General features: G+C 36.2%; 1 long non-coding RNA gene across 1 annotated transcript in view; it reads right to left on the reverse strand.

Annotated features, from left to right (window-relative positions):
• Positions 1-5,211: 5,211 nt before the first annotated feature.
• Positions 5,212-12,311, reverse strand: part of LOC310720926 — a 16,611-nt gene continuing 9,511 nt past the window's right edge. The window contains exon 3 of the long non-coding RNA XR_014531868.1: positions 5,212-5,291. This is a non-coding gene — a long non-coding RNA (uncharacterized lncRNA). The remainder of the gene's footprint in view (positions 5,292-12,311) is intronic.

The raw sequence follows: 12,311 nt of genomic DNA on the forward strand, positions 1-12,311 counted from the left end.
GCTGCATCACATTTTTTTAGGTAGGGATGTATAAGACTTAAATCACACCATGGAACAGCATTGTGGGTAATGTAGGAAACCGCTAAGCAGAGTGAAAGTACATCAAGATGTCGATGAAAGACGTTTGAACCAAACTTTATTACGAAATAAATCTTGGACTCCAATGAACATGTTAATTCGATAAGAAGATTAATATGCATCGGTGGATTTTTCCATTAAGCACATGTAATATAGATAAATTGTAAATGCACTAGGACATAAATCCTGCATTTTATGTTTTGTGTGTGTGTGTGTGTGTGTGTGTGTGTGTGTGTGTGTGTGTGTGTGTGTGTGTGTGTGTGTGTGTGTGTGTGTGTGTGTTTGTGTGTGTGCCATTACTCTTAACCAAAGTCCTTGAACAGTACTCTAATACCAAGGCAGTGAATTGGGTGTTTCTTCAGAGCCCTGACAGCTGGTCTAAAAGGAAAGCGGTAGGAGAGGAGTAGCTTAATCACGCCACCTGGGCAATCAGAAACACTGCAGGTTTGTGTGTTAGCTCTGTCATTGAATAACAAGTCAGACCTTTGGACCCTTGTCATCAGGACAGCAGCTTTGTAAATTTTCTTTTCGCTTTTTCGGCCTGAGAACATTGTGTTTGCAAGTGTGACACATCCAATTTGTCTCTATTTTCCATTTCCATCAATATCCCTGCATCCTTCCTGAGGGGAGTCATGACCACACTGTAGGAACTAATTAGGTTTTCAGTGGGTATCACACTCATAATTCAGGCTTTCTGGACCTGCTAAAGCCCAAGCTTATTATCCACTTATAATAAAGTACATACTATGAATTATTTATTAACTACAATGAAGCTAATTACTCTTTATAAGAGTAAAGATTTAACACAAGAAGGAGCTCTTTAAAAACACTCTCCCAGGTGGATCAATCTAAAGAATTGCTGCTTTTGGTGCTATACAGTATAACTAGAAAATAGAGATATTTAAAAACTATGACCTATTTTCAGTCATACGATAAAGTCATATCATACAGCCATATTCCACAAGCATGCTACTTTTACACTAACTGTATATAGTATCTAACACTTGAAAAGATGCTCATCGTCTGCACAGAGTGTAGATGGAGAGTGTTTTAAAATAAACATGTAGTTTTCAGATTTATCCAGATCTATTTTAGATTAATGTACAAACCCAATTCCAAAAAAAGTTGGAACACTATACAAATTGTAAATAAAAACAGAATGCAATGATGTGGAAGTTTCAATTTCAATATTTTATTCAGAATACAATATAAATGACATATCAAATGTTTCAATTGAGAAAATTTATCATTTTAAGGGGAAAAAACTTGATTTTAAATTTCATGGCATCAACACATCTCAAAAAAGTTGGGACAAGGCCATGTTTACCACTGTGTGGCATCTGCTCTTCTTTTTATAACAATCTGCAAACGTCTGGGGACTGAGGAGACAAGTTGCTCAAGTTTAGGAATAGGAATGTTGTCCCATTCTTGTCTAATACAGGCTTCTAGTTGCTCAGATGTCTTAGGTCTTCTTTGTCGCATATTCCCCTTTATGATGCGCCAAATGTTTTCTATGGGTGAAAGATCTGGACTGCAGACTGGCCATTTCAGTACCCGGATCCTTCTTCTATGCACCCATGATGTTGTAATTGATGCAGTATGTGGTCTGGCATTGTTATGTTGGAAAATGCAAGGTCTTCCCTGAAAGAGACAACATATGTTGTTCTAGAACTTGGATATACCTTTCAGCATTGATAGTGCCTTTCCAGATGTGTAAGCTGCCCATGCCACACGCACTTATGCAACCCCATACTTTCAGAGATGCAGGTTTCTAAACTGAGCGCTGATAACAACTTGGGTTGTCCTTATCCTCTTTAGTCCGGATGACATGGCGTCCCAGTTTTCCAAAAATAACTTAATTTTTTTTTTTTGTCTGACCACAGAACAGTTTTCCACTTTGCCACAGTCCATTTTAAATGAGCCTTGGCTTAGAGAAAACGCCTGCACTTCTGGATCATGTTTAAATATGGCTTCTTTTTTGACCTATTGAGTTTTAGCTGGCAACGGCGAATGGCACGGTGGATTGTGTTCACCGACAATGTTTTCTGGAAGTATTCCTGAGCCCATGTTGTGATTTCCATTATAGTAGCATTCCTGTATGTAATGCAGTGCCTTCTAAGGGCCCGAAGATCACGGGCATCCAGTATGGTTTTCCGGCCTTGACTCTTACGCACAGAGATTGTTCCAGATTCTCTGAATCTTTAAATTATATTATGTACTGTAGATGATGATAACTTCAAACTCTTTGCAAATTTTCTCTGAGAAACTCCTTTCTGATATTGCTTTACTATTTTTCTCCGCAGCATTGGGGGAAATAGTGATCCTCTGCCCATCTTGACTTCTGAGAGACACTGCCACTCTGAGAGGCTCTTTTTATACCCAATGATGTTGCCAATTGACCTAATAAGTTGCAAATTGGTCCTCCAGCTGTTTCTTATATGTACATTTAACTTTTCTGGCCTCTTATTGCTACCTGTCCCAAATTGTTTTGGAATGTGTAGCTCTCATGAAATCCAAAATGAGCCAATATTTGGCATGACATTTCAAAATGTCTCACTTTTAACATTTGATATGTTATCTATATTCTATTGTGAATAAAATATGAGTTTATGAGATTTGTAAATTATTGCATTCCTTTTTTATTTACAATTTGTACACTGTCCCAACTTTTTTGGAATCAGGTTTGTAGTCTGTGGCTAAATAACATTGATTAAAACAGACTGTATATAGATATCTATATATATAGACTGTATATATATTCTGTATATAGAAGAGAAGGAATAAGAAAGAATGTTGATGGATGGGATTCTTGTTTTTCTCGATAAGATTAATGTTATGCCTTAAAAGTTACAGAATTATGAACTCATAATATGTACACTGTATTTTGCACCATGTTAACATGCTCATATTTTGGAAGTTTTGCACCTTTAACCAGCATAAGTTTAAAGGTAAAATATGAGCACATTGAATATACAACAATATCATTAATACTACACCACAGCAAAACAGTTGCAGCAGAGTTACAGTTTAGTATCTAGCACCTAAATATCTATCAGATCTGTTTAGAAAGGTTTACTTCTACTAATCTGATTGTTGGAGAGTTACACACCAGATTGTATGGTGAAGGCTACACATCGATGCATTTAAAAAATGTGTTGCTATGGTGACAGTTTCCGTGAGAAGTTTATTTACTACTTTAGTACACTCTTAAGGAGTTTTTACTTTGTCCAGTGAAAAAAGAGATCTTTAAAAACACACTCCCACCTGAAAAAATCTGAAAACACCACTTTGGTATTGTAGTGTGGAACAAGTAAAAGCAGATGGGACAAAAAATGGGACATTGTTTGGGTGATGGGACATATTTATGTGACCGAAAACAAACAAGATAGTGAATGATAAGATAATATAAGCAAAAAGAATACAAACAAGTAATGGTATTAACTAGTATTATGGAAAAACTGTTATTGTATGTAATTATGTAAATGATAATAGAAATAACTATATTACATTTGCAGTATTTGACAGATGCTCTTAAATAGAGTGACTTATTAGTATCTCATTTATACAGCAAAGCACTTATTCAGTGGATTAGCAATGATAGGTCAGTGATGCTGGGACATGAACTCGTTACCATCTTATCAGAAGTCCAACACTTCTTTCCACAGAACTATTTTAAAGATGTCCCATAACATTGAAAAGGCAGTGCACACAAGTGAAATCTAGAGGCGTTGTTGTTTGTTGTTTGAATTCATTAGTGTTGCAGAATGGCAGTTGAAATACAGAAAGAGGAACAAAATACTTCCTCACTCAAAACATTTGCATTCCAGATTCACAGGTTTTTACAAGAGTTGAAAATGCACGGCAATTTGTTCCAGAAAAAGATAATGAAAAAAAAAAAAAAAAAAAAGCCCTGTGACTTAAAACATAAATATAGAATACTGCTATGGAAACTAACCCATGCACTTTGTATTTTAAGGGCGATAAGACTGAATGAACCCGAATGTGTTTGCCTACGTGTGTGAGTGTTTTCAAGGGTGTGTGCTGTGTTCAGTGATAGTTAGCATTCATATGTATGTTTGCTCATGTGCCACTGTCAAATGGTATGCTTTGTTTGTAAGTAAAAGATAAGCCGTTATCAGATTCCTGTTGTAGTTTATGCTATTTCTGGAGAACTGTGTCCTTTTGTATACAAGTATGTTAAGCATTTATGGACCATGGCATCTGCATCTAAGCTATTTGAAATGGTGGAATGAGATATTTTACAGGGGCTGTGTGCGTTGAAAAAGATCTGTCTTTGGTTGTGTATATGTGTGTGTTATGTATAACACCTCATTACTAGCACCATTCCAATAAAAGTCAGTAGAAGACATCAAGCCAAATCTAAGATGTGGAGTTCCCTATGTTTATAATTCTGCTTTTATGTTCTCAAGATTCTTTAGACTTTGGCTAATCTGATGGATTGCATGCTAAAAAAAGAAAAAAAAAAAAAGAACAAAGCTAGAGTGTCCTCAGCTTACCCCCTCTTTCTATCCTAACATTTATATCAGACAATTTGTCTTGGATAATAAAAGGCCAAGGTTTTTGCCAATGCACAGCTCTGTCCCATTCCATTCAAGGCTGGCATACCTGTCTCTGTGGCATTTAAAATCATTCTTCTCAGTCTGCCCTGATGTTAAAAGGGTAACTTCACCAATCTTTTCAGAATTGAAAATGCGCCATGCTTCTTGATAGTGCTGTCTGGCTGGCCAGTTTTTTACAAGTGCTAAGATGACAGGAGAAAATGAAGTAGTTGACTTTGATGGCTCAGGAGAAGACTGTAAGGCTGGAGTGTTCATTTGCACATTTGGACAAAATGAAGTTTTTTATATGTATTGACTATGGTTTTTCATTCAGTCGCCTTTAAACAATTTTTTTAGTGGCCTTCAGTCCTTTACAAGTGGTTCTGTCTGGTTACCACTGAAGATACATTTAAATCCATTTAGCTCATTCGAAATATGTTTATATCATTCAGTTGAAACCAGTCTGTTACACAATGCAGTGAAATTCAAGGTATGAACAGGAGACCCTGATGTTCTTTACAATTGTGAATGTAAATGTGTGTGCATATGTGTGATAGGGCGAGAGTGAAACTCACTTGGCATGAGACAGGAAAACACTTTGGAACGGACCAGTCCATTGCAGGGCATTAGGCAATACCTGCCAAACTGGAGAATCTGGAGGAAACACAGAGAGAACATGCAAAAGTCACGTACAGTGACCCAAGGCAAGGATCCAACTCATAACCCTATAGAGCTGTAAAGAAATTTTGCTTGCAATAAATAGAGCAATATTTTGAATGGAAGCAAGAGGGAAACCACTCACTTTCCTCATTTAGACTCCTCTTTTATTGTTATGGATAAAGCAGTGGTCAAGACAAATGCAAATTAAATAGAAAAAATCAAATTCACTGAATGGGAAAGTACACAAGACATGAAAGAGACTCTCTGGATTCTGGTAGCACTTACTTTTGCATGTTACATAGTTTATAGTGTAAGGAGCCATTCTGATTGTAACAACGTTCTATGAATATGGAGGGAACCAATGGTGGAGAAGACTGCCTCAAATTGTTAAGATAATATATCAGATCAAGGGTTTTTTTCCTTTTAACTAATTTAAGGTGCATTACTTATAAGTTGCAACTTCACCCTTATAAAGCTACAAGGCATTTTTGCATTTGACAATAGTGTTTGAGTCTTGATTTGACTTGCTTGTTACAGTATTTGAGTACATGGATTCCCTTCAATAGCACTTTTTCAGTAAAATTCAATTATGCCCAACATGTAAACATGAAAAACTAGTAATACAATATAAAAATTGAAAGAATAAAGTAACATAAAAATAAATTCAATAAGTATAAGTATAAACCAGTAACTCGATTTGAGAAAAAAAAAAAAAGAGAGTAAAAAGTAAAGACTGTAGTTTCATTGCCACGTGATAAGCTTATTATTATGTAATGGTCACATTCAGAGGTCATTTGCTTCTTATCCGAACCTGTGTTTTGTGTTGGCCAGCTTTTGACAAACTGAAAATGCAAAGCATAAGGTAGCACCTGGTTACACATATTCTGTGCAAATTTGTTGCATTAGTGCATCTGGTTTGTGCCCTTGTAGGCCTAGACTGTACCTATGCTTTGTTTTGTGGGAGTAGAAAACAAAGCAAGGCAGTGAGGTTACATTAAATGGAGTGTTTAAATGCTGACTAAGTGTTGAATGTGGCATATTATTTATTATTAATTGGACTGACTCCTCAGTCTGCTGCTTATATTACCTATTTCAAGCAAACGCTAAATGTTTCTATTGTATCCTATTTAAACTATGGTGGTTTCTGTGTGTTTTCTAAATTGCAACTGTAAAAGCTGATATTTTTCATACAATGATTTTTTTTATCCAGTCAAACCTCTAGTGTTTATTCTTTCTGATTTCAACACTGTTTGTTCTGTTACTTGACTGTAGGGAGTTGATAAAAGGTTTTTGAACACTTTATTGCTGGATGCTGAGGGTTCCTTGTGCAGTACGAAGAAATTCTTAGTTTGCATGCTCTCATGGGTGTTGCAGTAAAATGCTGCCTTTGCAGTAAGTGGTCATTTGCACGCTATAATGACCTCATCTACCACCTCAGGATGTTTGATGTGCAAAGTGGGGGAAAAAGCACGGACACCTCAGTGAAAAAGCATATAAAGCTCATAAACAGCTACTTTTAACACTGTTAAACTTACACTGTGAGTGGCTATCGGTTCTGTTCTATTATAATTGAGCTTCTACAGTAACATTCATGCAACATTTGAATCTGAAACTGCAGAGTTGCTTAGCAACGATTTAATCAGCTAACATTCATGATAAGTCTAATGTTGATGATAGTAGCCACAAAAAGCAATTAGTAAGGGCACCAAAGCACTCGGTTTGTGTATTGAATGATTTAACCTAATATTGCTATAAACCCAATTAGAAATACAGAATGTTACATTGTTTACAGTGTAAGGAGCCATTCTGATTGTAACATCATTCTATGAATATGGAAGGAACCAATGGTGGAGAAGACTGCCTCAAATTGTTAAGATGAAATATCAGATTAAGGGTTTTTTTTTTGCATTAAGGCCTTTTTGCATTAGACAAAAGTGTTGATTTGACTTGCTTGTTACAGTATTTCAGTACATAGATTCACTTCAATAGAAATTTTTCAGTAAAAATCAATTATATTACTGTTACATTTACCTGAAAACTTATAACAAAAAACAACATATTCATATCCACAACATGGATATCCATGAAAAAAAAAAAAAACAGATTCTAAATCAGGAAGTACTTAACATAAAACCCAAAAATGGAGAAACAAATAATTTAGTATAGCAAGGATGAACAATGGGTCTTCAAACTGAAACTAGAGCATATAAGATATGCTAAGAATAAATAGACTAAGAATGCGAAGAATTAAAAATTGATAATGGTTGAGATTAACACCAACAATCACACGACAGAGGCAAGACATGCAAAATGAGAGCAAAATTATCTTTCTTAATGTTGTTGTTGTTAATCAAGGTGCCCTTCACTTCAGTATAGCTTACTTGCCTAGTTAGCATACATTGTATACAAAATGAATACCTCAGAATCTTCCGAACATCTTTTATTTGAACAATGAACTAAAATCTAATTACAGTTTGAAAAGTTTAAGATTGTTTTAAAATATGCGTGCATACTATTGTATTATAAAATAACCAAGATTTTTTCATTTAAATTTATTCATAGATCTTTTGAGGAGAGTAATTGGGTTTGGATTTCGTAAAACAAAGTTATAGATACTAAACCTAAGCTATGAAAAAGGATATGGGCAATTTCATGAATTGCTAAACAGCTCTGAGGCTCCAAACAGCCCTGTTGAGGTATGGGGTACACACATACACAGGCAGCAAGTTTCACACACCAGCTAATTTAGCTTCACCATAAAATGTAAGGTGCGGGAGACAATTGCATGGCTTACATGACAGAATATGGAAGAACTCATGGGGCTGTAAATGTGTTCGTTATTATTAAAACAAGAAACTTATGACACTATATGAAACTGGGCATTAAAACAATACTGTTTCAAATATAGTAAAAGACATAATATTAATAAAATAATAATAATAACAACAATAATAATAATAATAATAATAATAATAATAATAATAATAATAATGATAATAATAATAATAATAAATTAATAGAAAAAGAATAGAATAGCCTTTATTTGTCACCTATACACTATATTGCCAAAAGTATTGGGTCACCTGACCTTTCCTGCTTTATGTGGTCCTTTGCAAACTGTTACCATGGATGCATTAAATTGTACAGGATGTCTTTAGATACACTGTAATAAAATTGCATTCACTTGAACTTGAAAACCCAAACCTGATCCAGCATGGCAATGCACCTGTGCACAAACTGAGCTCCTTGAAGATATGATTTACATGCTTTCAAGAGGAAGATCTTGAGTGGCCTGCTATAGAACTCTGATCTCATCCTTACTAAACACCTTTAGGATAAATTTGAATGCAAACTGCACCCCAGGTCTTCTCACCTACATCAGTACATTCCTTTTGTAATACCCTTTTAGCTGATGAACACAAATATCCATAAACACAATTTAAAATCTAGTGGAACAGCTTCCCAGAAGAGTGGAGCTAATTACAAGAGCAAATTGGGACTAAATGTGGAATGCAATGCTCAAAAATCGCATTTCATACTTATGACCAGGTGACCCAATACATTTGGCAATATAGTGTACTTTACAGCAATGTGAAATTCTTTCTTCACATATTCCAGCTTGCTCAGAAGTGATCAGAGTGCAGGGTCAGCCATGACACGGCGCCTCTAGAGCGCAGAGGGTTAAGGCCCTTGCTCAAGGGCCCAAGAGTGGCAGCTTGGCGATACCAGGGCTTAACCACTTAGCTACCACTCCCTATTAATATTATTATTATTATTATTATTATTATTATTATTATTATTATTATTATTATTAATAAAAATTATTATTATTTGATTGCATTGATAAAAGTGAAGATATATTACACACTAGCAGAATGCTATATAAGGATTCTGTTTTCCAGTGCAACAAGAAGAAATGTCAAAATCCCTCTTTTTTGTGGTTTTTATTGATCTAAAGAAATAATCAAGTTTTACAGAATGAATTATTTTATTGTGTACTTTGAAATGGTGTTGTGGTGTAATTTGAAATTAATTATGAATATCATTTACATAAGAGGACAATTGTGTATACTGTAAGTTGAACTTGTAGGTTCTGGTATCGAATTCTGAAAGGTTTCACAGCAGAGAGGTAGACAGAAACAAGAAAAGAGCAAGAGGATGTTGGAACCAAAGATCAGATAGCTATTTTCTGCTTATGAGCCTAGCATGCAAATCGAAAGCAAATATCATGCCCTCAACAAACCAGGAGAAGCGCTGGCAGTTTATTTTAATTGTAGAATGAATTTGCTCATACCAAAATAACACAAATCTCATTATCTTTTGAATAAATGAAGCCAAATTCTATTATACAGTTTTATCTGACATCTTGTTAGCACTTATTCAAGATACCAAGAAAAAAAAGCTCAAACAACTATAGAATGTATATTAACAGAGATTAAAGTAAATCGGCATGAGAGTAATGATGGCCAGTGAAAGCTGAAGCACAGGGCTCACAGACCTAAGAATTGATGCGTGTGTTTAAGTACGTGTTGAGTGTGTGTGCATGCTGGTTAATAATGAAAGTCGTTGTCATTCATTTCCTGCAGCACAATTTGACAGTCCTCTCAATGGGCACCTCATTAAAAAGGAAAGTAGGAAGAGGAAATACATAGAACATTTGCATTTTCCTAACCGAGAGCTCTGTGTGTGGGTGGGTGGGTGGTCGAATAGCTGAGTATGGAAAAGAGTTGGGTATGAAAGCTAGGCAATTATTTTTAACCCTAGATTATCCCAGTTTTTATATTTATTAAATATTACAATACACAATATATTGTATTTCTGAGGTCGAGGACTTTAGTTGAAAATATGCAATATAGAATGGTATTTCAATTCAATTAAATTCATTTTTTTTTTTTGTATAGCGCTTTTAAGAATGAACATTGTCTCAAAGCAGCTTAACAAAGACAATGTGGTGATTAAAAGTTAATATGTTCTTTGCAAGTAATTTTGTCCCTGATGAGCAACTGTGGCAAGGAAAAACTATTTCAGTGTTGTATGAAAACAATATCCAGAAAACGATTTCTTATTCTATGTAGCAAACACATAACGAAATAAGCAAGGTATAAGAATACTGAGTGTATACTTCACAAGCAGTGTTGTGCTAGTTACTAAGAAATAGTAACTAGTTACAGTTACTAGTTACTTCATTCAAAAAGTAACTGAATATATCACAAGGATTTCTGAAATAAATAACAAAACAAGCTGAATAATATATTCAGAATCAAAAACTAAAGTGGCTTCTGCATCATAAAAGCTGTTGCGTTGAGCTGTTAAAAATAGTTCTTTCACAGCTTAAGTATGAAAACGATCAACAATGTACAACATAACACCGGGTTCGGTTATAGCTTCGAGTTTCTGGAGGAGCTTCGACAGATTGCTGCTATTGCAGTAGATTCGACCTTTGAACCAGAAAGACACAGCTTACATTTGACTAAAAAAGTTTTGTCTTTATGCTAAACTAAACTGAAATAATGCACTTTGAGAAACTCGTCTTGCTCTTGCCATTACTGCCGCACAGACCTGAATAAACGGAGACACGCCCACAGTGCTACACTTCAGCCAAAATTAATTAATTTATAAAAGTAACGGACACCGCACTATACGGTAACGGTAACGATGTTAATTTATTTAAAAAGTAATGCATTACAGTATTAGTTCATGTCAAAAGTAACTGCTTTACAGTAACGCGTTACTGCCCAACACTGTTCACAAGTGTATTAAAAGTCATAAAAAATGCTGTGACTGTGAGTGCAATTGATTGCTTTAGGTGTGTGTTATAAGAACGCTAATTGAACATGCTAGGTGTTGTAGTCCAATAAATTGCCACAATGCAGACTGGAGGGTGAATCTCAAACAACTCTTTGGTTCAGTAATCAGGCCACTGTTCATGGAGTCGGTCATTTTAAGGGCCCTCTCAATCACAGAACCCTTCTGGTGGACTACATTTTGCTCCCTTAATTGAAACCAATGAAGCATCACAAAACCTAGGGAGCATAATTTTTCCGCAACGCTTTGGGAATGAATCACGTGTGTAATCTGTCCAATGGAAGGTGCGGCGTCACCTTCTGTAAGAGAGAAGAAAATGCTTGTAGGGATGCCGGCAGTGTGGCAAGGGGACGCAGCATCTCATACCCTCAGGGAACTAGGTTTTCAACCTAGAGACGTTCCCTTTCGGGAACTCGAGCTGCTAGCAACGCTTTGTGAACAATAATCCAATACCGACAGACTAACCAGTCCCTGACTAGTGTGTATGGGCACAGCTATGTCGAAGGACAGAGGAGCCAGGAGTGGCACAGAGGTCAAGGTTATAAAATCTAACAAAGGTCAGCAGGGTGGACCTGCTCGCAGCCTTGCGGAGGTCTTGGAGGGACACTCCAGAGGACCAGGCCTTAAAGGCTGCCACACTCCAGGTCAAGTGTGCTCTGACCCTGAACAGAGAGGGTAGACCAGAGGATTTGTAGGAAGATGCAATAGTGTCAATAATCCACCTGCTGAATGTCTGCTTATTAGCAGGGAGGCCTCTCCTCGGAGGGCCATAGCAGATGAACAGTTGTTCCGACTTCCTCCAGGGTCTCGTCCTATGGATATAAGTGTCCTGTGCTTGCACCGGACACAGCCAGTTCAACTTCTCCTGGTCTGGGTCCTGAAGATAGAATGCCCAGGGAAGGGAACTGAAGAGTGAATTGTGTTTCTGATGTTCTGCTTTATGTAATTGATATTTCCCCACATCATGGTGGGGTCAAATGGAATTATTATGCCTTACAAAATATATATTGTGTATATTTGTGTGTGTGTGTGTGTGTGTGTGTGTGTGTGTGTGTGTGTGTGTGTGTGTGTGTGTGTGTGTGTGTGTGTGTGTAAGAGAGGGCAGAGAATTGTCTTGTACAGTAAGTTTTATTGACAGTTAATTAATTTCTTTAACAGCTGAGCTGTGGATCCATCCTTACCACCAAAGACTTCTTTTTCTATAAATGT

This window comes from Silurus aristotelis (genome assembly GCF_946808225.1).
Source record: "Silurus aristotelis genome assembly, chromosome: 26".
Taxonomy (NCBI): domain Eukaryota; kingdom Metazoa; phylum Chordata; class Actinopteri; order Siluriformes; family Siluridae; genus Silurus; species Silurus aristotelis.